This window comes from Scyliorhinus canicula, chromosome 15, assembly GCF_902713615.1.
Source record: "Scyliorhinus canicula chromosome 15, sScyCan1.1, whole genome shotgun sequence".
NCBI lineage: Eukaryota > Metazoa > Chordata > Chondrichthyes > Carcharhiniformes > Scyliorhinidae > Scyliorhinus > Scyliorhinus canicula.
The window spans coordinates 94609478-94635518 of record NC_052160.1 but is presented as its reverse complement, the minus strand read 5'-3'; the positions used below and the strand labels follow the sequence as shown (position 1 = coordinate 94635518).

Below are 26041 nucleotides of genomic sequence, written 5' to 3'. Positions count from 1 at the left end.
CAACACTCAAGAAGCTCAACAACATCCAGGACAAAGTTGCTGGCTTAATTGGCACTCTTCCACAAACACTCAGTCACTCGCCCACCGTCACACTCACTATCCTGATTTGGAAATATATCGCCGTTCCTTCTCTGTCACTGGGTCAAGATCCCGGAACTCCCTCCCTAAATGTCAGGGACTGCAGTAGTTCAAGGAGCAGCTCACCACCAACTTCTCAAGGGCAATTAGGGATGGGCATAAATGCTGTCCTAGCCAACAAAGCCCACATCCCATAAATTAATTTTTTTTTAATTTGTTGAATATGGGAGATGGGAAGAGGAGGGAATCTTGGTCCAAGCACTGACATTGCATCTTTGTCCCAGATGAATCAGTAAAATAACAGTCAGTGGTTATTAATTTGACTTTTTAAACTTAGATGATCTTTAGTAGGGTCAGTTGCCCTGCCATTGATTTATTACCAATTTATACACATCTGGAGTGTATTTTAAAACCACCTTGAAAACAAGAAAGATTTTTTTCTGTTACAGGCTTGTGTGTGCATGCATATGTATGTGTGAGTGTATGTGTGTGAATGTAAGTGTATATGTGTATTTGTGTGTGTCTGTGTGTGTGTTCACGTGTGTGTATCTGTGTATGTGAGTTTGCGTGTGCATGTGTGAATATGTAATTGTGTTAAGTGGGTCCTGTTAAAAGGCTGTGACTTTATCATTCTTCACTTCATTCAGAAAACAATACCATTTGAAGTTTGAATTGAGTCAGCTGCACCAGGTTGCATCAAATGTATAAGCTTCAGTTCAGTCAGAAGCTATTAAGCTTCAAAAATGTCTATGATCTATCACTGAGGCTGCTTATTTGTGCCTTACCCCTATTCTACCCTCACCGAGGCCCTGATCTGGGCTTCAGTTACCTCAACACTCGACAACCTAGATTTTATAACCATTGATGTGGCTTTTCCCTGTCCATACTCTAATTAGAATAGAGCTGGTTTGAAACCTGACACTAATCTTTCTTTCCAGCCTCCTAATTCATGAGTCAACCACATTGCTGTGCGTCTGGAGTCACATGTAAGGTAAGGATAGCAGGATTTCCTTCCCCAAAGGGATGTTAGTGAACCTGACAGATATTTACAACAATTGATGATAGTTGTCATGGGCACAAGTGCTGAGATTACCTTTACATTCCAGATTTATTCATTGAATTTAAATTTGACTAGCTGCCACAGTGGTGGGACATGAATCCAGAGCACTGGGCCTCTGGAGGACTAGTCCAGTGACGTTATCATGACACCACCATCTCCCCGCCTGTGCTTCTCCCTCAACTACTCCGCATTCTTTTAGAAGTCTTCTCCAAACCCACCTTTGTGACTCTGGCCATCCTGCAACAGGTTTGATTCTGTGGATCCCCTACGAGGTACAATAGCCTGTCGACAGTCAGGGCTCATACGTAAACTTCATAACTTCTTTGGAGATTGACACTCTGGTCGGATTTACCCTTGGTAAATTCCAAAGCCCCAGGGCGGGATTCTCCGCCCCGCCACGCCACATTTCTGCCCTGATCCGCCGCCGGGATTCTCCATTACGCCAGCCAGTCAATGGGTTTCCCATTGTGGGGAAGCCCCACGCCACCAGGAAACTTTGCTTGCCTTTCAGCAGGAGCGGCCTCCGGATTTTCGACGGGAGCAGGGGCCTGTCAGGAAGGTGAGTACCTGTATACAAGTCGGGCGGTTGCTAAACCCGAGACACTACACTTGTAGTGTCCCCCACCCTTCCACCTCCTCTAGCCTAAGGGGTTGAGGGAATATCAGGTAAGCTCTTCCTTTCTTTTTCTTGTTTTTTATCCAGAGGGGATGGCAGGGTAGGCAGTGCAATGTTCCTCTTGCGGAATGTTTGAGGTGAGGGATGGTGTCAGTGTCCCTGCTGATTTCATCTGTGGGAAGTGCACCCAACTCCAGCTCCTCAAAAACCCTGTTAGGGAAATGGAGCTGGAGTTGGATGAACTTCGGATCATTCAGGAGGCAGAGGTGGTCATAGAAAGAAGCTTCAGGGAGGTAGCTACGCCAAAGAATAAAGATAGATGGGTGACGGTGAGAGGGGCTGGGGGGAAGCAGTCAGTACAGGGATCCCCTGTGGTCGTTCCCCTTAGTAACAAGTATACCGCTTTGGATACTGTTGGGGAGGGGACTTATCAGGGGTCAGCCATGGGGTACAGGTCTCTGGCACAGAGTCTGTCCCTGTTGCTCAGAAGGGAAGGGGTAGAGGAGAAAAACATTAGTCATTGGAGACTCCATAATTAGGGGGATAGATAGGAGATTCTGTGGGAACGAGAGAGACTCGCGGTTGGTGTGTTGCCTCCCAGGTGCCAGGGTCCGCGATGTCTTGGATCGTGTTTTCGGGATCCTTAAGGGGGAGGGGGAGCAGCCCCAAGTCGTGGTCCACATAGGTACCAACGACGTAGGTAGGAAAAGGGATAGGGATGTAAGGCAGGAATTCAGGGAACTAGGGTGGAAACTTAGATCCAGGACAAACAGAGTTATTATCTCTGGGTTGTTACCCGTGCCACGTGCAAGCGAGTCGAGGAATAGGGAGAGAGGCCAGTTGAACACGTGGCTGCAGGGATGGTGCAGGAGGGAGGGTTTCAGATTCCTGGATAATTGGGGCTCATTCTGGGGTAGGTGGGACCTCTACAAATGGGATGGTCTACACCTGGACCAGAAGGATACTAATATCCTTGGGGGGGAGGTTTGCTATTGTTCTTAGGGAGGGTTTAAACTAGTTCAGCAGGGAATTGGGAACCTGAATTGTAGCTCCAGTACACAAGAAGCTGAGAGTAGTGACGTCATGAGTAAGGTTTCAAAGTTGCAGGAGTGTACCGGCAGGAAGGAAGGTGGTTTAAAGTGGGTCTACTTCAATGCCAGGAGCAAGCGGAATAAGGTGGGTGAGCTTGCGGCATGGGTTAGTACCTGGTACTTCGATGTTGTGGCCATTTCAGAGACATGGATAGAGCAGGGCGAGGAATGGTTGTTGGAGGTGCCGGGGTTTAGATATTTCAGTAAGCTCAGGGAAGGTGGTAAGAGAGGGTGAGGGGTGGCATTGTTAGTCAAGAACAATATTACGGTGGCTGAGAGGAAATTTGATGAGTACTCGAATACTGAGGTAGTATGGGCTGAGTTAAGAAACAGGAAAGGAGGTCACCCTGTTAGGGCTTTTCTTTAGCCTCCGAAAAGTTCCAGAGATGTAGAGGAAAGGATTGCAAAGACGATTCTGGATAGGAGCGAAAGTAACCGGGTAGTTGTTATGGGGAACTTTAACTTTCCAAATATTGACTGGAAACACTATAGTTCGAGCACTTTAGATGGGTCCGTTTTTGTCCAATGTGTGCAGGAGGGTTTCCTGATGCAGTATGTAGATAGGCCAATGAGAGGAGAGGCCGTATTGGATTTGGTACTGGGTAATGAACCAGGACAGGTGTTAGATTTGGAGGTAGGTGAGCACTTTGGTGATAGTGACCACAATTTGATTACGTTTACTTTAGCGATGGAAAGGGATAGGTATACACCGCAGGGCAAGAGTTATAGCTGGGGGAAAGGCAATTATGATGCGATGAGGCAAGACTCAGGATGCATCGGCTGGGGAGAAAAACTGCAGGGGATGGGCACAATGGAAATGTGGAGCATGTTCAAAGAACAGCTACTACGTGTCCTTGATAAGTATGTACCTGTTAGGCAGGGAGGAAGTGGTCGAGCGAGGGAACCATGGGTTACTAAAGCAGTTGAAACACTTATCAAGAGGAAGCAGGCGGCTTATGTAAACATGAGACGTGATGGTTCAGTTAGGGTGCTTGAGAGTTACAAGTTAGCTAGGAAGGCTCTAAAGAGAGAGCTAAGAAGAGCCAGACGAGGACATGAGAAGTCTTTGGCAGGTAGGATCAAGCATAACCCTAAAGCTTTCTATAGATATGTCAGGAATAAAAGTATGACTAAGGTAAGAGTAGGGCCAGTCAAGGACAGTAGTGGGAAGTTGTGCGTGGAGTCCGAGGAGATAGGAGAGGTGCTAAATGAGTATTTTTTGTCAGTATTCACACAGGAAAAAGACAAAGTTGTCGAGGAGAATACGGAGATACAGGCTACTAGACTAGAAGGGCTTGAGGTTCATAAGGAGGAGGTGTTAGCGATTCTGGAAAGTGTGAAAATAGATAAGTCCCCTCGGCCGGATGGGATTTATCCTAGGATTCTCTGGGAAGCTAGGGAGGAGATTGCTGAGCCTTTGGCTTTGATCTTTAAGTCATCTTTGTCTACAGGAATAGTGCCAGAAGACTGGAGGATAGCAAATATTGTCCCCTTGTTCAAGAAGGGGAGTAGAGATAACCCCGGTAACTATAGGCCAGTGAGCCTTACTTCTGTTGTGGGGAAAGTCTTGGAAAGGTTTATAAGAGATAGGATGTATAATCATCTGGAAAGGAATAATTTGATTAGAGATAGTCAACATGGTTTTGTGAAGGGTAGGTCGTGCCTCACAAACCTCATTGAGTTCTTCGAGAAGGTGACCAAACAGGTGGATGAGGGTAAAGCAGTTGATGTGGTGTATATGGATTTCAGTAAGCGCTTGATAAGGTTCCCCGCGGTAGGCTATTGCAGAAAATACAGAGGCATGGGATTCAGGGTGATTTAGCAGTTTGGATCAGAAATTGGCTAGCTGATAGAAGACAAAGGGTGGTGGTTGATGGGAAATGTTCTGACTGGTGTCCAGTTACTAGTGGTGTACCACAAGGATCTTTTTTGGGGCCGCTGCTGTTTGTCATTTTTATAAATGACCTGGAGGAGGGCGTGGAAGGATGGGTGAGTAAAGTTGCAGATGACACTAAAGTCGGTGGAGTTGTGGACAGTGTGGAAGGATGTTGCAGGTTACAGAGGGACATAGATAAGCTGCAGAGCTGGGCTGAGAGGTGGCAAATGAAGTTTAATGCAGAAAAATGTGAGGTGATTCATTTTGGAAGGAGTAACAGGAAGACAGAGTACTGGGCTAATGGTAAGATTCTTGGTAGTGTGGATGAGCAGAGAGATCTTGGTGTCCATGTACATAGATCCCTGAAAGTTGCCACCCAGGTTGTTAGGGTTGTTAAGAAGGCGTACAGTGTGTTAGCTTTTATTTGTAGAGGGATTGAGTTTCGGAGCCATGAGGCCATGTTGCAGCTGTACAAAACTCTGGTGCGGCCGCATTTGGAGTATTGCGTACAGTTCTGGTCGCCGTATTATAGGAAGGATGTGGAAGCATTGGAAAGGGTGCAGAGGAGTTTTATCAGGATGTTGCCTGGTATGGAGGGAAGATCTTATGAGGAAAGGCTGAGGGACTTAAGGCTGTTTTTGTTAGAGAGAAGAAGGTTAAGAGGTGACTTAATTGAGGCATACAAAATGATCAGAGGATTAGATAGGATGGACAGTGAGAGCATTTTTACTCGGATGGTGATGTCCAGCACGAGGGGACATAGCTTTAAATTGAGGGGACATAGATATAGGACAGATGTCAGAGGTAGGTTCTTTACTCAGAGAGTAGTAAGGGCGTGGAATGCCCTGCCTGCAACAGCAGTGGACTCGCCAACACTAAAAGCATTCAAATGGTCGTTGGATAGGCATATGGACGATAAGGGAATAGTGTAGATGGGCTTTAGAGGGGTTTCACCAGACGGCGCAACATCAATGGCCGAAGGGCCTGTACTGCACTGTAATGTTCTATGTTCTATGTTCTAAACCCCCGGGCGCCGGCATAACGGAGAATCCCGCCGGAGGAGAATCACGCTCCCTGTCTCACCCAACAATTCTCACTGAGGCTGGGTGAGCCAGAAGGAGGGACACAGCGACATTGACGAGGAATAACTTGCGCACAGAGAGGAACGTCCCTGTAATGAACTCCAATTGGCTTTATTGGTTGGCCAATTGGAGTATGAGCTCCCTCAATGATAGCTCATTGAGGGGGCCCATATAATCACCTGTGTAGGCTTTGTGAGCCAGTCTTAAGTTGACTGGACTGCTAGCAGCACTGTTTGTAGCTGCTCCTGTAATATCGTTATTGTAAATAAATATTGGTGTGGTGACGTAACTCCTGCCTCCCGTGGATTACTACAGTGGCGACGAGGTAAACTAAAAATTTTGCGGAGACCAGCTGCCGCAATCGGAGGGTAATCCTTGCCATTTTAAAAATGCCGTTTTTTGGGAGGTTAGAGGCATTCGACCCGGCTATTGAGGACTGGTCCCAGTATGTGGAGAGAATGTGTTACTTATTCCGGGCAAATGGTATACTGACGGACGAAAGGAGACGGCTTATCCTGCTGTCGGCGTGCAGACCCTCAGCTTTCGCCATTATACGTAGTCTGACTTATCCCGATGCGCCGGACACAAAATCTTTCCAAGAAGTAACGGAATTGGTGAAAGAGCATTACGACCCAAAACCACCCCTCATTTTGCATACAGATTCTACACAGCAAAGCGGGAAGACAGGGAGTCAGTCACAAATTTCTTGACCCGCCTGAGAAGGCTGGCGGAAAAATGTGAGTTCGGCCCGACGCTAAATGAAATGCTTCGGGACCGGTTAGTTGTGTGGTCTAAACAACCTCACAATACAGAAACGCCTATTGGTGGAAACGGAGCTAGACTGCAGGCAGGCGTTACAGCTTGCACTGTCCCTAGAAAAGGCAGCAAGTGGGGCGCAGGAACTACTGGGCACGCCAATGGAGGTAGATACCTGTGAGAGGGTCTACCACAGCGGGTCCTGCTACCATATAGCTGCTCTCAGGAAAAACCTGAGGAATAGAGGGAAAAAGGAAAACCCCAGAATTGCCCCCAAGTCTGCCAGGACTAACTTGAGACAGAGGGAAGTACCGGCTGAGGCTCCCCCAACAGAGGAGGACCGTTTCTGGCACCAGACAAAGTGGGGTAACAGCGACAGAAACCCTAGAAGGAGGTGGCAAAAGAGGAATAGCAGGTGGGGATGCAGGGAAGTACACAACCTAGATGCCCCATCCTCCTCCGAAGCGGAACAATTATATAATATTGCAACTAAGAAAGCAGAACCCGTTAAGATTACCCCACGGGTGAACGGGCGGCCGACAATAATGGAAATAGACACGGGTGCGGCCGTATCAGTAATGGGAGTGGCAGCATTTAGAAAAATCAAAGATGGACTCCAGCCACTAACCCTAACAAAAACATCGACGAAACTTAAAACCTACACGGGGGAACCCCTGGAAGTTCTCATGTCACGACACATGTACCCGTGGAGTATGAGAAACAATTGCTCAGATTACCGTTGACGATAGTAGAGGGCTCCGGACCGAGCTTAATTGGACGAAACTGGCTGAAAGACCTAAAATTAGATTGGATGAAAATTTTCCAGAGTGGAAGCGGGCAATTGAGTGGAGTACTCCAAAAATGCCCGGAGGTCTTCCAGGAAGGTTTGGGGGAAATCATAGGCACCAAAGCAACTTTGCAGTAGACCCAGAAGTCCTTCCGAAATTTTGTAAGGCCAGGCCGGTACCTTTTGCATTGAGGAAGAAAGTAGATGACGAAATAGAAAGGTTATGGCGCGACGGCATTATCAGACCAGTACAGTTCTCAGAATGGGCAGCGCCGGTAGTACCAATTTTGAAGCCAGACGGCTCGATACGTCTCTGTGGAGATTTCAAACAGACGATAAACAAATGCGCACTGCTGGACAAATACCCAATCCCGAAAATAGACAACCTATATGCCAAATTAGTAGGTGGGCTTTTGTTCACGAAACTGGACCTGCAGTTAAAACTGGACAAGGACTCCCAGACTCCCAGAAGTTCGCTAAATCAACACCCTGAAGGGCCTTTTTCATTATACTAAGCTACCTTTCGGAGTGTCATCAGCCTGCGCTATATTCCAGCGTACGATGGAAAATATTCTGCAGGGACTACCGCAGGTGCCGATTTATTTGGACGATGTCTTAATCGCGGGTAGGACAAACAGGGAACACTTAAGGAACCTGGAGGAAGTGCTCTGGCATTTCGCAAAGGCAGGAGTACGGCTAAAAAGGGAAAAATTTGTTTTTCTGGCCCCACAAGTGACGTACCTGGGATATAAAGTAGGCTAGTCAGGCTTACACCCATTAGAAGACAGAGTAAGGGCAATAAAAGAAGCCTCAGCTCCCACCGCGGTCCTGGAGTTACGATCATTTCTAGGGTTGGTAACCTATTATGGAAAATTTATTGAAAATAGGGCGTCCATCCTAGAACCCCTCCACCAGCTACTAAAAAAGGGGCAAGAATGGAAATGGTCCACCCGCCAAAACCGAGCATTTAGGGACATTAAGGAACAGCTGTTATCCGAAAATGTCCTAGAGCATTATGACCCAAGGAAGGAGTTGGTGGTCACTTGTGATGCATCCCCCTACGGGGTAGGAGCCGTCTTAGCCCATAGAGGAAGGAATGGGGAAGAACGGCCAATAGCCTATGCTTCAAGGACCTTGGCGATGGCTGAGAGGAAGTGCGCCCAAATCGAGAAGGAAGGACTGGTGGTGATATTCGCAGTAAAAAAATTTCCTCAGTATCTGTACGGGCGGAAATTCACCATAGTGACGGACCATAAGCCGTTATTAGGGTTATTAAAAGAAGACAAGTCAATACCCCCAATTGCATCAGCTAGAATCCAACACTGGGCGTTGCTTCTGGCGGCGTATAGATACGTTCTGGAGCACAGACCGGGAACGCGAGTAGCAAATGCAGATGCTTTGAGCAGACTTCCCCTCCCGGACACTCCGCCGCAAATACCAAAAGTAGAGGAGACAGTAATGACTCTAAATTTTTTGGACACCCTACTAGTAGACGCACAACATATTCGGTTGTGGACGCAAAAAGACCCAGTTTTAGCCAAGATGAAGCATTTACTGCTAACAGGGGAACTGGAAAGACCAGTGGAGCCCCAGATGCACCCATACTGGAGCAGAAGGGACAAAATAACCGTAGAAGACGGTATCCTATTATGGGGAGCCCGGGTAATAGTCCCAGCTCAGGGCCGTCAGGCAATCTTAACTGTTACATCACGGACACCCAGGGTGTCTCGAAGCTATGTTTGGTGGCCAGGTTTGGACACAGGCATAGCAGCCTTGGTACGTCGGTGCCAGAAGTGCCAACAGGGGCAAAGAGTGCCACCAGCGGCGCCATTGCACCCGTGGGAATGGCCAGGCAGACCGTGGACCCGCCTGCATATTGGCCACGCCGGCCCTTTCATGGGCTCAATGATTTTGGTGATAGTGGTCGCCCACTCCAAATGGTTGGACGTCCACCGGGTAAACGCGGCAAGCACAGCATCGACAATTGAAAAGCTCAGAGCCTCGTTTGCAACACATGGACTTCCGGAGGTATTGGTCTCAGACAACGGAAGAGCATTCACAAGTGGGGCATTTGGAAAATTCCTGAAGGAAAACGGAGTCCGTCACATCAAAACGGCCCCTTATCATCCAGCGACCAACGGCCTGGCAGAGGGAGCGGTTCAGACACTTAAAGCGGGACTCAAGAAGCAGCCGGCAGCGTCAATGGATACAAAGCTCTCCCGCTGGCTGTTTGATTACAGGACTACACCGCATTCCACAACGGGCATACCGCCAGCTGAACTCTTAATGGGATGGCGGCTGCGAACGAGGCTGAGTCTCCTTTTCCCAAATTTAACGGGGAAAGTGGAGAAACAACAGAAGGCCCAACGCAGGGGGCATGATAATAGTCAGCAGCAGAGACATTTCCAGGTGGGGGATCCGGTTTGGGTCAAGAATTATGGGAATGGACCAACGTGGGTCAAAGGCATGGTAGAGTCCCAAACAGGGCCCATGTCCTATGAGATTTCAATAGGAGGTAAGGTGCTGAAGAAACACCTAGACCAAATAAGGGCAGCGGAACCACACCTGGAGGCATTAGAAGCAGGACCGCCTCGAGCTGGGATAGCCCAGACGGAAAGGATACCCACACCCCAGCCCCGAGCAATTTCTCCAGACCCCGTCATCCAGTCGTCCGAGTCGGAGATGGACACATTCGACGAGGCCGCTGCGACACCTCTCCCCGAGGAGGAGGAAGAACAACTTCCAAGGATGTCGTCAAGGAAAAGACGGGCACCTATAAGGTACACCCCGCCCACTTCGGAGAACGACCCGGCGGACGACACAGAGGTGACAGACCCAGACATGAGGATCAGGAAGAAGCTCAGAGGAATGCCAGCTGGCAGGAATTCCTCGGACCTTGGGGGGGAGGGGTGTAATGAACTCCAATTGGCTTTATTGGTTGGCCAATTGGAGTATGAGCTCCCTCAATGATAGCTCATTGAGGGGGCCCATATAAGCACCTGTGTAGGCTTTGTGAGCCAGTCTTAAGTTGACTGTTTGTAGCTGCTCCTGTAATATCGTTATTGTAAATAAATATTGGTGTGGTGACGGAACTCCTGCCTCCCGTGGATTACTACAGTCCCCTTTTTACGGCATGAGAGGAGATGTTTAAAGGGACAATTTGAAAGGAGAAGGTAAGTTTCAATCGTAAGTGGTTCAGACAATCAGAGAGCAGGAGGAGCTGAGGGGAAATGGTGGGGGTGAAGGGGGTGCGGGGATGAGAGGGTATTAGGTGACGGGGGTGGATCACGCCAGACCGGGATGGGGAGCACAAGGAGAACCATGTTGCAGTCAAACACTGGGGCCATCAGAGAAAGAATAGGGTACAAGAACAGGAACACATCTTTATCACTCCAATCAACAAATATTTAAATCTCGCAATGCAACAAGAAACATGAGCAATGAGTTACAAAAACATTTGGGCAGCTGGATTCAAGCAACAGATGGGATTTGCAGTCAATAACTAAAACCAATCAAAAGGCAAGGTGACTAATGAGACCAGTGCACAGTGAGACCTCTCAAATGTTTCTATTTACCAGACTGTAAAATGAAATATCTTCAATCTAATAAGCTGCTAATGGGCTTCGTACACTTTACTCCTTCACAGCGGGTATTAAAGTTGCCACGGTGACCATATTTAAGCCAAAGCAATTAGTTTGCCTATTTAACAGTAAGATATCCCCCTAATCTATCTGCCGAGCTGCTCAAGCAATGAAGCAAGCAAGCATCACACATTGTTCGGCCGTTGGAACACTTCCCGTGTGGAATATTTCAAAGGGTGATGAATTAGTTGCTTGAATCATTGAGCGATTGATGCCGTGCCTAATGAGAAGGTGAGCCACACACATTGGAAAATGTGACAAGCAATTTCACAGCAGTGCTATCAAACCAAAGGGCAGGTGACCAGAAGCTTCGTCAAAGATGTAGATTTAAAGCAGGAGCATAAAGGGAAGAGAGAGAGAGCTATCGAATCAGAGAAGGCATCGTTGTCAATGGCCGAGCGAATAAAAATAGGGTGTACACCAGGGCAGGAGTGCAGAGATCTCAAAGAGTTGTAGGGCTAGAGAAGGTCACAGAAGTTGGGAGGAACGAGGCCAAGGGGGGATTGAAGCGTGAGGGTCGCAAAATCAAAATTTAAAAAAAATAAATACATTTAGAGTACCCAATAATTTTTTCCAATTAAGAGGCAATTTAGAGTGGCCAATCTACCTATCCTGCACATCTTTGGGTTGTGGGGGTGAAACCCACGCAGACACGGGGAGAATGTGCAAACTCCACACGGACAGTGACCCAGGGCTGGGATTCGAACATGGGACCTCGGCGCCGAGAGGCAGCAATGCTAACCACTGTGCCACCGTGCTGCCCGCAAAATTTAAATTGAGGACAAGAAGCCAATATGAACACGTGGGACTGGGTGAATTGGTGGAGACTTTTGGATGAGCTCAGGTTTACCAAAGTGAAAGGCCAACCAGGAGAGATGGGAAGAATCGGGCCTGGTTGAGGGCTCCAGCAGCAAGTGAGCTGCAGCAGGGACAGAGGTGGGTAATATTTCAGAGGTAAGACAAGGCCACCATCACAGATCTTACAGATCAGTGGAGTCTTCAGTTGACTTATTGACTAACCTGATTTCAACAAGAGAGTCTTCATGGCCCTGGCTTGGTGTAGCATTAAGTTGACGAGGGGTCTTTCTGCTGCACCCATCCAGGATAAAATAAAATGGTAAACTGAGACGGTGGTGCAGTGGTTAGCATTGCTGCCTCATGGCGCCGAGGTCCCAGGTTCCATCCCGGCTCTGGGTCACCGTCTGTGTGGAGTTTGCATATTCTCCCCGTGTTTGCAACCCAAAGGTGTGCAGGGTAGGTGGATTGGCCACGCTAAATTGCTACTTAATTGGAAAAAATGAATTGGGTGCTCTAAATTTACTTTTTTTTAAACTGAGACGAGGATGGGCACCATGCTCGATTTGGACTGCATGCTGAGTATGTTACAGAACATATGAAAGAGGGGCGGATTGTTCAAACAGTCCATTGAGTTTGCTCCACTTGTGGTTGAATTTCTCTATCACCTTCATCTTCCCACACCAACCCCACGTACTTTGAATCCCTTATAACCCACAGATCTACTGGTTTTAGTCTTGAATGTACTAAGAAAGAGAATCTACAGCTGCCCATTCGGCCCAAGTGCCCATTCCTTTATTTGTACTCCATGCAAACCTTCTCCCATCGCTCTTCATTTCACCACTTCAACATGCCTCATACGGCGTTCTCACATATGTACTTTGTAAAGTTCCCCTTAAATGCATCTCTCCTATCCACCTCTGTTGCACTCTAGTTCCACATTTTAACCATTTTCTGGATAAAAAGATTTCTCCTCTGGTCCTCATGGGGCAGAGAATTCCAAAAATTCACAATTCTCTGAGAGAAGAAATTTCTCCCCATGTCAAACCTGAATGCCAGCTTCTTTTCCTGAGAGTATGAGGCTTAGTTCTAGATTGCCCAGCCAGGGGGCCCAGCATTAACCCTCTCAACCTAACAAGAATGGTATACATTCCAGGGACGCGGGTTCGATTCCAGCCTCGGTTGACTGTCTGTGCGGAGTCTGCGCATTCTCCCCGTGTCTGCGCGGGTTTCCTCAGGGTGCTCCAGTGTCCTCCCACTATCCAAAAATGTGAAGTATAGGTGGATTGGCCATGCTAAATTGGCTCTTAGTGTCCAACGATGTGCAGGTTGGGTGGAGTTACAAGGATGGGGCAGGCCTGGGTGGGGTGCTCTTTTGGAGAGTCAGTACAGACTCGATGGGCCAAATGGCCTTCTTCTGCACTGTAGGGATTCTGTGATTCTGTGAGGTCACCTCTCATTCTTCTAAACTCCAGAGAGTATAAACCAACCATACTCTATCCTTCCTCACTGAACAACCTTTTCATCCGAGGAACTAATTCGGTGAAATTTCTTTTTTTTAAATTCAGAGTACCCAATGTTTTTTTTTCCAATTAAGGGGCAATTTAGCGTGGTCCACCTAACCTGCACATCTTTTTAGGTTGTGGGAGTGAAACCCAGGCAGACATGGGGGAGAATGTGCAAACTCCACACGGACAGTGACCTAGGGCTGGATTCGAACCCGGGTCCTCAGCACTGCAGTCCCAGTGCTAATCACTGCGCCACGTGCCGCCCTATCCAGTGAAATTTCATTGCAAACCCAGTAAAGCAAGTGCATTCTTCCTGAGGTAAGGAGGTCAATACTGTGCACAGATGTAGGGCAGGATTCTCTGTCCTGGGATGCCTGGATCGCGTTCCTTGATGGAAGAATCGGGCGTCAAGGCAAAATCGGGATTGACGCTAGGCGCTGAACTAATCGCGATGCTCCGACCTGCACAGTAAGAAGTCTTACAACACCAGGTTAAAGTCCAACAGGTTTGTTTCAAATACTAGCTTTCGGAGCACTGCTCCTTCCTCAGGGTGGCCCACCTGCACTGACAGCGGGAGAATGGAAATAAATGCAAATGAGTCTTAATGATCAGGGGGCTGGTTTAGCACACTGGGCTAAATTGCTGGCTTTTAAAGCAGACCAAGGCAGGCCAGTAGCACGGTTCGATTCCCGTACCAGCCTCCCCGAACAGGCGCCGGAATGTGGTGACTAGGGGCTTTTCACAGTAACTTCATTGAAGCCTACTCGTGACAATAAGCGGTTTTCATTTTCATTTCATTTCATTTACATCCATTATGCGGGCCTGGCATCCTATGCTCCGGCGTTCCGTGATTCTCCAGTCCCCACAGCCGCGGATCTGTTGGTGCGGATCACTTGTGGTCTCTACCAGCGTGGCCCTGGCGTGGTGGGCTGAGGGCCACACTGGCAGATGCCATCAGAGCACATCTGAGTGTCACACCCCCCCCCCCCCCACCCACAACAATGCACTATCTGCCACTCCTCCTCTATCTAGACACACCCTCCCCCCACACCCAACCACAGGGACCCCTGTAATAGCGTCCCCCCCCCCCCAACCTGGGGTAGACCGCTATTACAGGAGATCTTGTGGGGGGGGTGGGGGGTCTGCCTGTTACAGGGGTCCCTGTGGGATTCCCCCTGTTACTGGGGTCAATATGGAGGGGGAGGTACCCCTAGGGCTGGGGTCCCTTAGACGGGTCTCCCTATTGCAGGGGTCCGGTAGAGGTCGGGGGTGGTAGATCGGGACACCCCTGTACAGGGGATGGATGGGGGTGAAGCCTGGAAACCTGTGGGTGGGGTGTTGGGTGTGGCGGAGGTGGGGGGGGGGGGGGTTCAGGGCTGATTTGCAGTGTAAGGTGCGTGACCAGCCGTGGGACCTCGCTATCGGGCCGCCCGCTCAAGGTGACGGCCGATAGTGGAATTCCCCAGGAATTCCTCGTATTCCATGCCATGCATTAATTTGCATTGCGTGGAACACTAAATTGCATCCCAGGGGGATCGTAAACTGGTTGCAGTTCAGCTCCGGCGGGAGAACCCACTGACTTCTTAACTATTCTTGGAAGTAGTCGATAAACGGTTTCGATCTCCGTGCAAACTCCTCCACAGTGCCTCTCAAGGCGAACATGATCTTTTCCAACCTGAGGAATTCCGCAAGGTCGCTCATCCACACCCCCAGTTGCAGCGACCCCGAGTCCCTCCATTCCAGCAAGATCCATCTCCAGACCACGAGGGAGACAAAGGCCAGAACATCAGCCTTCCTCTCCCCCTGGATTCCTGGGTCATCCGACACTCCAAAGATTGCCACTTCTGGACTTGACACCACCTTCACCCTCAACACCTAAGACATTGTGGTGAATGTGTAACTACTATAAATTCACACTGTACATTACTGTGTCCCTGTGGGCTCCATCTGTAAGCCGTTGCGCGGCTCTGCCCACAGGGGGAGATGAGGAGCATGTACAGGGCTCCGCCCCCAGCAGGAAGTATAAGTGCTGCGGTCCTACGAGTCCGTCCTCAGTTCAGTATAGTCGCAGACAGGCTCAGTTGTAAGCTGATTAAAGCCACAGTTTACTTTAACTCGTGTCTCTGAATTAATTGATGGTCGCATCAGACATCATGTCACCAAAACCCTGCCAGAATCCCTTCGGCTTTGGATGGGCCCAAAACATGGGGACATGATTTTCAGGCGCATCCGCGCACCGGCCACACCTATCTTCGACCCCCTCAAAAAAACTACTCATCCTGGCCACCGTCATATGTGCCCTGTGAACTACCTTGAATTGAATAAGACTAAGCCACGCACACGAAGAGGATGCGTTCACTCTCCTCAAAGCCTACCCTCACAGCCCAGCCTCCATCTTCCCCCCCCCCCCCCCCCCCCCCGCACCCCCACCCCCCAGCTCTTCCTCCCACTTGCACTTTTATTGGTGCACCCTCTTTGGAGACTTGGGCGGAGAGATGGCAGATGGAGTTTAATCCGGACAAATGTGAGGTCATGCATTTTGGAAGGTCTAATGCAGGTAGGGAACATACAGTGAATGGTAGAACTCTAAAGAGTATTGAAAGTCAGAGAGATCTAGGTATACACAGGTCACTGATAGGGACAACACAGGTGGAGAAGGTAGGCAAGAAGGCATACGGCATGCTTGCCTTCAGTGGCCGGGGCATTGAGTATAAGAATTGGCAAGTCATGTTGCAGCTGTATAGAAACTTAGTTAGGCCACACATGGAGTATAGTGTTCAATTCTGGTCGCCAAACTACCAGAAAGATGTGGAGGATTTAGAGAGGGTGCAGAAGAGATTTACTAGGATGTTGCCTGGTATGGAGGGCATTAGCTATGATGAGCGGTTGAATAAACTCGGTTTGTTCTCACTGGAACGACGGAGGTTGAGGGGCAACCTGATTGAGGTCTACAAAATTATGAGGGGCAAGGACAGAGTGGATCGTCAGAGGCTTTTCCCCAGGGGAGAGGGGTCAATTACTAGGGGGCATAGGTTTAAGGTGCGAGGGGCAAGGTTTAGAGTAGATGTACGAGGCAAGTTTTTTGCACAGAGGGTAGTGGGTGCCTGGAACTCACTGCCGGAGGAGGTGGTGGAAGCAGGGACGATAGTGACATTTAAGGGGCATCTTGATAAATACATGAATAGGATGGGAATAGAGGGATACGGACTCAGGAAGTGTAGAAGATTGTAGTTTAGTCGGGCAGCATGGTCAGCACAGGCTTGGAGGGCTGAAGGGCCTGTTCCTGTGCTGTACTTTTCTTTGTTCTTTGTTCTTAGTTCTTTGTAGATCTCTGACACTCACCTCCCCCTGTTTTCGTAACCACCTTGCCCTCCAACCCTGGGAACGACAGGTTGGGAAATGACGATACCTGCTTCCCAACATAATCCTTCACCTGCAAATACAGAACCCACACCCGCTAGGCAGCTCATATTTCTCTACCAGCCCCTCCAAGCTCGACAACCTGTCCCCAACCAATATGTCCTGAAACCGCTCAATCCTCTCCCACCACCACCCCAGAACCCCACGTGTAGCCCACCCGGAGAGAACCTATGATTCCCGCAGATCGGTGCCCAAACTGAGGCACTCTCCAGCCTTAGGTACTGCTGCCACTGTCCCCATACCCTCAGGGCAGCCACCACCACGGGACGGCGAGAACGGCAGAGGCACTGTCAACAGTGCCCCTCCTTACAAGAGGCTGCCTCCATCGACTCCCATACTGGCCCCTCCCCCACTACCCACTTCCTTACCGTGACTATATTTGCTGCCCGAGTACCAGTTCCGCAAATTTGGCAAGGCCAGCACACCACCCCCCCCTCCCCCCACCCCTTCCCCTCCACGTCCCCACTCTAGCAGCGCCTTCTTCACTCGTGGGGCTTTACTCGCCCACACAAACCCAGAGATCAGTGCATTAAACTTCCTAAAAAAAGCCTTTGGAATAAAAGTCGGGAGATTGTGGAACACGAATAAAAACCCCGGGAGAACCGTCATCTTCACCGACTGCACCCGCCCCGCCAACGACAGTGGGAGCACGTCCCACCACTTAAAATCCCACTTCATTTGCTCCACCAGTCGTGGCAAATTCAATTTATGTAGCTGCTCCCACCCCCACGCCACCTGGATGCCCAAATACCTGAAACTCGCTCCCACTACCTTGAACGGCAACTCACCCAACCTCCTGTCCTGCTCCGTCACCTGGATCAGGAAGACCTCACTCTTCCCCATGTTTAACTTATACCCAGAGAACTGGCCGAATTCCTCCAATATGCCCATGGTGCCCCCAATAACTCCAGTGTGTTCGATAAATAAAGCAATAAATTGTCCGCATACAGCGCAACCCTATGCTCCACCCCGCCCTGCACACAAGTCTTGTCCAACCGCTTGATGCTCTAAGCGCCATTGCCAATGGCTCTATCGCCAAGGTAAAAAGCAACGGGGAGAGTGGGCATCCCTGCCTCGTCCCACGATGCAACCAGAAATACCCCAAACTCACCTGATTCGTCCGTACAACAACCGGACCCAATCCAGAAACCCCTGCCAGAACCCAAGCCGCCCCAGTATCTCCAACAAATAGTCCCATTCTACCCAATCAAAGGCCTTCTCCGCGTCCATAGCGACCGCTAGCTCCACATTCTGTCCCTCCGGAGGCATCATTATAACGTTTCACAAATGCCTAATATTGGCCGACTGATGCCTCCCTTTTACAAATCCCGTCTGGTCTTCCCCTATCACCCCCAGCACACAGTCCTCAATCCGTAGGCCAGGATCTTAGCCAATAACTTGGCATCTACGTTCAGCAATGAAATTGGACGGTAGGATCCACACTGCTTCGGGTCCTTATCCTTCTATAAAATTAAGGAAATCGAGGCCTGAGACAAAGTGAGGGGTAGCTCCCCCTTCTCCTTTGCCTCATTTAATGCCGTTAGCAGCAGGGACCCCAGGTCCCCCGAAAACATTTTATAAAATTCTACCAGGATGCCGTCCGGGCGCGGGGCCTTCCTGCCTCATTGCCCTCATACCCTCCATCACCTCCACCAATCCAATGGGCGCTCCCAGCCCTTCTACCAGGTCCTCCTTCACCTTGGGAAACTCCAACCCGTCTAAAAAAATGTCTCATTCCCTCCACTCCCGCTGGGGGTTCCGAATCATATAGCCTGCTGTAAAAGTCGTCAAATTCCCCATTCACACTCACTGGGTCTAAGACCATAATTCCCCTCCTATCCTTTCTGATCTCCCTCGCCGCCTCCTGCTTCCTCAATTGGTGTGCCAACATCCTACTCTCCTTTTCCCCATATTCACAGATTGCCCCCCTGGCCTTCCTCAGCTCCCCCACTGCCTTACCCATAGACACCAGTCCAAACTCCCACCGCTCTTCCAGTAGCCCAGACTCCGGGGCCTCCGAATACCTCCTATCAAACTGCAGGAACTTATTCACCAGCCTTCCCATCTCAGCCCACTCCATCTTGTACCTATGCGGCTGTATCGATATAAAGTTTCCCCCTGACAACTGCCTTCAACGCCTCCCATAGCAAGGTGGCCGAGACTCACCTGCACCATTCAGCTCCACATACCCCTGAATAGTAGCTCTCACCAGCTCACAAACCTCCTCATCTGCTAATAACCCCACATCTAACCTCTACTGCGGGCACTGCCCCCACCCTCCCCCCATCCACGAGCAAGTCCACCCAATGCGGCGCGTGGTCCGAAACCACAATTGCTGAGTACTCAAAGTAGTTGATCCGGGAGTACACCCTATGTACTTGCGAGAAGAACGAAAATTCCTTCGCCCGCGGTCTACCAAACCTCCACGGGTCCACTCCTCCCATAAACCCTTTCAATTCCCTCGTCACTGCCTCATCACCCAAACTGGTGCGCTTACATGAAGCCGCTTCCATACGCACCCATGCCGACCCCTCCCCCACCACCCACTTCCTGATCATGGCTATATTAGCCACCCAGTGATAGTTGCTAAAATATGGCAGTGCCAGCCCACCCTCTCCCCGACTCCGCTCAAGCATTACCTTCCTTACTCACAGGGTCTTGCCCCCCAGACGAAGCCAGTGGTCACTCTGTTGCCCCGCTTAAAATAGGACCGTGGAATAAAGATGGGGAGACACTGAAATACAAATAGGAGACTCGGGAGGACAGTCACCTTCACCGTTTGCACCCTCCCAGCCAGAGACAACGGAAGCGCGTCCCATCTCCGAAAATCGTCCTTCATTTGGTCCACCAGCCGGGCCAGATTCAATTTATGCAGCCGGTCCCATTCCCTCGCCACTTGGATGCCTCTACCCACTTCCTGATCATCAGACGCCTTTCCTGTACCCCCGCCTGGACCACAAACATCTCACTCTTTCCCACATTAAGCTTATACCCCGAAGACCGGCCAAATTCCCCTAGAGTCCTCATGATCTCTTCCATCCCCTCTATTGGGTCCGAAACATACAGAGGCAGGTCATCCACAAAGAGTGAAACCCTGTGCTCCAACCCCCCTCCCCCTCCCCCGGATCAGCCCTCTCCAGCCCCTCGAGGCTCTGAGCAATTGCCAACAGTTCTTTAGCCAGCACAAACAGCAGTGGGGAGAGGGGGCATCCCTGCCTCGTCCTCCGGTGCAGTCTAAAATAGTCCGATGTTGTCCTATTCATCCATGCACTTGCCACAGGAGCCTGATACAGTAACTTGACCCAGTCAATAAAGCCCCGCCTGAATCCGAACCGTCCCAATATCTCCCACAGATAGTCCCATTCTACCTGATCAAAAGCCTTTTCTGCATCCATTGCGATCACTACCTCCACCTCCCTACCTTGCCTCCCTACCATCATTTAACAGCCTTCTTACATTGGCCACCAACTGCCTGCCCTTAACAAACCTCGTCTGGTCCTCCCCAATAATGTCCGGAACACAATCCTCGATCTTGGAGGACAAGATTTTGGCCAGCAACTTGGCGTCTACATTCAACAGGGAGATCGGCCTGTAGGACCCAAATTGTTGCCTGCAACACCCCTCTTTCCCTTGCCTCATTGAGCATCCTCAACAACACCGGCCCCAATACTTATTGTGTAATTATTAATTAGGACCACGGTTGCAATTTTAAGGGACACCAGGGCGGAGCTGTATATCAGAGAACGGCCAGAAAAATGGTAACATTTGACTTTTTAAAAAATGATGCCAGAAAGGCATTTTGTTTCCTAACCCCACTGCCTCTGAACAATCTACCCCATAGTCCCCCACTAGCAGTCTAGTCCCAGCAACGTGCCTGAGGCCGAAGGGTGGTGAGATGACTCTTGTTTGGCGTCTGCAGTTTGACTACAAAATTCATATGAGGCCACAGCTTCAAAATCACGGCGACCCGTTCTGCATCGGAGTGGGCAGCAGGCCTAATTTCAAAAATGGCCAAGCATCAGACGTTGAATTCTGCAAAAGCTTGACATTCTCAAGCTTATTTCAACTTTGTCAGTCCTGACTGATCACTTCTCATTATTTCTCCACCCTTTGAATTTCTGGGGCTTGAGGTACAATTGCACAGCTGGCAGTAGTTGAGACAGAAAAAAACTACTGCAATGTCCCTGGGCAGGAACAGTCAGCCAGGGTTCCCCCCGTAAATTCCACTGGATAGTTTGCAGGTGTGTGGAGAACAGATGAGAATGGAGTGACTATTAGTTACAATGCCCTTTGTGGTACATTGACAAGCAGTCTACCCTTACATCAAAATTGAAGTTTTATTTTTATGTTCCTCTTTTGAGTTTTCTAAAGGCTTCTATTTCCTCTGTGCGCTATTTCTGTCTGTGTTACTTTTAATTGAGTCTCTCGGCTGTTTATTTAAAACAGATTAACAACTGTACGTATTAGAAAAGAACACTAGAGCAGGCTGGAACTTAATGTGAGCCCATTAACCAGTGAGCTAAAAATGGAGCATGTGAAACCCTAACGAGGTGATGGCACACCAGTTCAGAGCAGATGCAAATCTTACCAGTGACAATGTGGTAATAACACAACTTTCAAGGGTAAGATAATTTGCATAATCATTTATAAGTACAACAAAAGCTTAGGTAGCCGGGGAAGAGGCTGATAATTAAACTGTTTAACCACGTTATGAACACACCTTCCATTACCATGAAGTCTTGAGTTGGACTTAGCTTGGGCTTCTGGCCTAGCTACTATAGCGCTGCAGTACCCGGGCAATGCTAGAGGGCAGTGCCAGGAAGCACAGCCGGGGAGGGGAGCTGCCGTTAGGGAGGTTATGGTGGGTTCCTGTTTCCATTGGAGGTGGTCCTGTGTTCATCAAGGAGGGGGGTTTCCTGCATCAACTTAGGGCAGCACAATAGCACAGTGGGTAGCACTGTTGCTTCACAGCTCCAGGGTCCCAGGTTCGATTCCCGGCTTGGGTCACTATCTGTGCGGAGTTTGCACGTTCTCCCCCTGTCTGCATGGGTTTCCTCCGGGTGCTTTGGTTTCCTCCCACAAGTCCCGAAAGACGTGCTGATAGGTAATCTGGACATTCCGAATTCTCCCTCTGTGTACCTGAACAGGCGCTGAAATGTGGCGACTAGGGGCTTTCACAATAACTTAATTGCAGTGTTAATGTAAGCCTACTTGTGACAATAAAGATTATGGGCGGTAGTCTCCCCCCCCCCCCCCCCACGCCGGGTGGGAGAATCGGCGGGGCAGCGCGCGAATCGCGCTATGCCGCCCCGACCCCCGCACGCGATTGTCCCACCACCCCGAAACCAGTGCCACGCAATCGTGCCGGGCCGCTCAGAGAATCGCCGCAAACGGCGAGCGTCAATTCTCTGGCCCGGATAGGCCGAGCAGCCGCTCCGACACGACAGGTTCCCGCTGGCGCTGTCCACCCCTGGTCGCTGCCGGCAGGAACTGTGCGGGAATGCTGGGGGGGGGGAACGGCCTGTGGGGTTGGGGGAGGGGGGCTCCTTCACCGGGGGGGGGGGGGGCTCCGATGGGGTCTGGCCCGTGATCGGGGCCCACCGATCGGCGGGCCGATCTCTCTCCCCCCAGGCCTACCTCCTTCAGCGGCCGGCCTCAGAACACCGGCGCGTGTACGAAGTTTCCCACGCATGTGCACGATGGCGCAGCCCAACTGCGCATGTGCGGGTTGGCGCGGCGCCAAATGGCCGTGAACCACTCCAGCGCCGTGCTGGGGGCCAGAATAGGTCATGCCCGGGACCTGTTCGCGCCGTCGTGAAACACGATGCCATCCACGATGGTGCGGTCACTTAGTCCCGGGAGCGGAGAATACCGCCCTTTAATTAAGCCAGTGTGTGGACTCGGGTAAAAGAGAAAAAAGACTATCGAAGTTGCTGCAAGCAAAGAGCTGCAAGCATGAAGTAGATTTAAACAAAAACTAATGTTGATAATGTCCCTACACATATCAAAACTAGTATCATCTCTACATATCTCTGAGATATAAAATATACAATTACCACTTCCCCAAACTCAGCAAGAGTCTGTACCCTGAGAGGAGCAGAGAAAAAGGAAGGAAGAAAGAATGAACTGTTCCATCTCATATCTCGTAACTAATATTTTCAGACGCCATGTTGCGCTCAGGATCAAAGCCGCTGAAAGTATTATTGTATTTTAGCCTGAGTTCAACATACCCAGACTCGCAGATTGACTTTCTTTGCAAAACATGAGGTTTTCAGATGGGGTGCGGGGGGGGGGGGGGGGGGGGGGGGGGGAGGAGGGTGTGTGAGGTGATCTTAACCTTGCATAATTTGGGATGAGCCACAGAACCGTGGTAAATAAAGAAACTCTAGCACTTTGTGATGTTTTCAATTTAGACGGAATGTGAGCCATCCTCCGTATCACCCTGAACATGCACTGAGCTACTGTGGAAATTACATTTCCACTTGAGGCAATGTCACAATACAGCACATGGTATACACCCAGGGTTTGCTGAAAATGTGATGATGTGTGAATGACACATTTCCATCATTAATGCAACAATCACCAGAAACCTGTGACAAGGAGGCAACACCCTGTGAGCTCAGGATGATTTGCATCATGCCACTATCAGCGAAAACAGCATCTCGCCAAGACCTCCCCCTTATTTTCATGAGGTTGCTGTATTTGCACGTTAGTTACCTATTAAACTAGACAAAAAATGTTAAGTAGCATTTTAACAGGGTGAAAATTGTCAATGACTTCCCATGAACCTCTGTGCACAAAAAGTAAACAATTAATAGTGTAAAGTCCCTTTCCCACAAGTTTTCAATTGTTGTTGGAGATGTAAAAAAAATCAAATGTTAAATTTTAAAAAGTTTTCCTTTCTTTCTCTTTCACTCCCATAATTTAATATTTCTTTCTTTCTGTTAATTTCCCTTTCTGTATTTAGTCTAGCTCACCCTCCTTCCTATCTCCCTTGTTTATTTATCAACCCTTTTAGTTCATTGGTTCAAGGAAATGCACTTTTTGTCCCATTGTTCATCAAGGTTCCCTCTGCTCTATGGTCCCCACTCTACTGTTATCAGCTTGCCCTTCTCGCAACGTTGTGGGAGAAAAGTTTTAAAAGCTAAAGCTGCACAAACAAGTCAAATGGACAGGGCTCACTTCAGCAAAATTTTGGCCATTCAACCTTGAACCATTTTAAAGTGGAAAAGCAAATTATGTGGACACCATTCAGTATCTTAGATATTAAACCGAGTCAAACCGGATGGCAATATTTGGGTAAAATCTGAATGGATTGGAGGTGGAAGAAAGAGAGAGTCTGTGAGATGCATCCCTCTCTGAAGACATGGCTCATGCTGGGGTCGGCTGGGTTGAGGCACTGACCAGTGTGGTTATACTCTAGGACATAAGAAACCAACTTTGATCATCAACCTTTGCTGAGTTATCTGTCTTCATTCAGGAAAGCTGGGGATGGCAGAATTGATCTGAGAAATTGAGTTCAAACGTTAGCCAGGGTTCCAGCACTGTATTGATTTCAATCGCTAAACATAAGCAGCATTGTGGACTCATGAGTGACATCCCAAACAAAAGATGTTTGGAAATGCAGCAACGCTCAAACTCCAGACATCCATGAGAAGAGAGCTCCTTGGAAATATTCTAACCTACAGTGGGCTGCAATTTCCCTCCCGGGGAAGAAACAGAAGTCGGGACTGTTTCTGATGCCGAAACTGTCCCCAAGAGGAAACAGTCACTCATTGGAATTTTCATGGGGGCATCCCTTAATTGGCATGCAGAGAGGTTGACTGTTCAATTAAGAGTACTGGGTGGGCTCTCAGAGCTAGAGGGCCAATCAGGAACATTCCAGCTTGTGAGGAGCAGCAGGCGATAATGTAACAGCAGAGGGCACTTCAACATACTGAGGCCCTCCAGCTTTCTTAAACCTGTAAGTAAAAATTGGTGAACCTGCCAGTCTCCAATATTATGGGTGTTATGAGGGAGCAGAGATCCCTCTACAGGGTGGCGCCACTACACCTGCACCCAGGCAGGTAGGAATATCCTCTGGGCTTGCCTGGAATTTTTTTTTTATTCGTTCATGGGATAAGGCCGTCGCTGGCTGGCAAGCATTTATTGCCCATCCCTGAGGGCATTTAACAGTCAACCACATTGCTGTGGATCTGGAGTCATATGTAGGCCAGACCAGGTAGGGACAGCAGATTTCCTTCCCTAAGGGACATAAATGAACCAGATGGGCTTTTGACAATTGACAATGGTTTTGTGGTCATCATTACACTTGTAATTCCAGATTTTTATTGAATTTATATTTCACCATCTAACATGGTAGGAATTGAAACCAGGTCCCCAAGCATTACCCTGGGTATCTGTATTATTAGTCCAGAGACAATACCACAACACCAGTGTCTCCCTTCGCTCCATGCACCAGATGCTTGCCTTCAGGCATCAAAAGTAGCTGACTGGAAAATCTCAGTTGGCTGCCATGTCCTGTAGACTGGTCGAAGTGAATGATGTACTACAGAACATGTAGTTTAAAATAATTTATTGTAACACAAACTGCATGTAAGATAAGTAGGATAAATTAACTAACAAACAACTAACACTGAACAACTCTTGTGGAACTACGGCAAATACATCTATCTCCCAGCACGGCCAACTCCCAACTCCCAGATCACATGGTGACGTGACAATGCCACTTAGTGGTCGGAGGTCGTGCATGACATTATGTACAAACTTGCATTATGCATATCATTACATTGGCCTCCACTGATTGACTTTAAGTAGGCCCTCAGTGAGCCCAATCACCAGCACCGGAAACAGCGACCAGAAACCAGCACACTGGCCAATGCCAGTATTTTCAGGCCCCATTTGTCTCCATTCTCACCTCCACCTGAAAATTCAGCCTACGATCTCTGTCTTTATTTAATTCCTGTTATAAATGTTATTTATATGGCTGTATATTCAGCTGCACCAGAAATCAAAATTGGAACTTTGGGAAAAAAATGTGTGCAATAGCTATTGGTTTGTTTTGTGACCCCTGTGCCAGTCAGATTGGTGACAATTAAAAATATTTAGAAGAACTGAATTGGTTGTTATTGTGCAGTTTATTGGTTCCTAATTGATTAATATTCCCAAGTCTATCTGTCTGTACTAATTCTATGTAATAGAAGTCATTGATCACGTATGGGTGCGGCAAATGCAATGCCATTTTAACCACCTGTATTAGTTTTAGCAGACACACACGCACACAACAGTAACTTAGAAAATAAAGCACTTACAACAATCAAAAAATACTTGC

At 49.0% G+C, this 26041-nt stretch overlaps 1 long non-coding RNA gene across 1 annotated transcript; it reads left to right on the top strand.

Moving 5' to 3' along the window:
• The first annotated feature begins 11086 nt into the window (after nucleotides 1-11086).
• Nucleotides 11087-24920, top strand: LOC119978403. The gene is made up of 3 exons (XR_005463439.1): nucleotides 11087-11218; nucleotides 21157-21332; nucleotides 23775-24920. It is a non-coding gene; the product is annotated as an uncharacterized LOC119978403 (long non-coding RNA).
• The last annotated feature ends 1121 nt before the right edge of the window (nucleotides 24921-26041 follow it).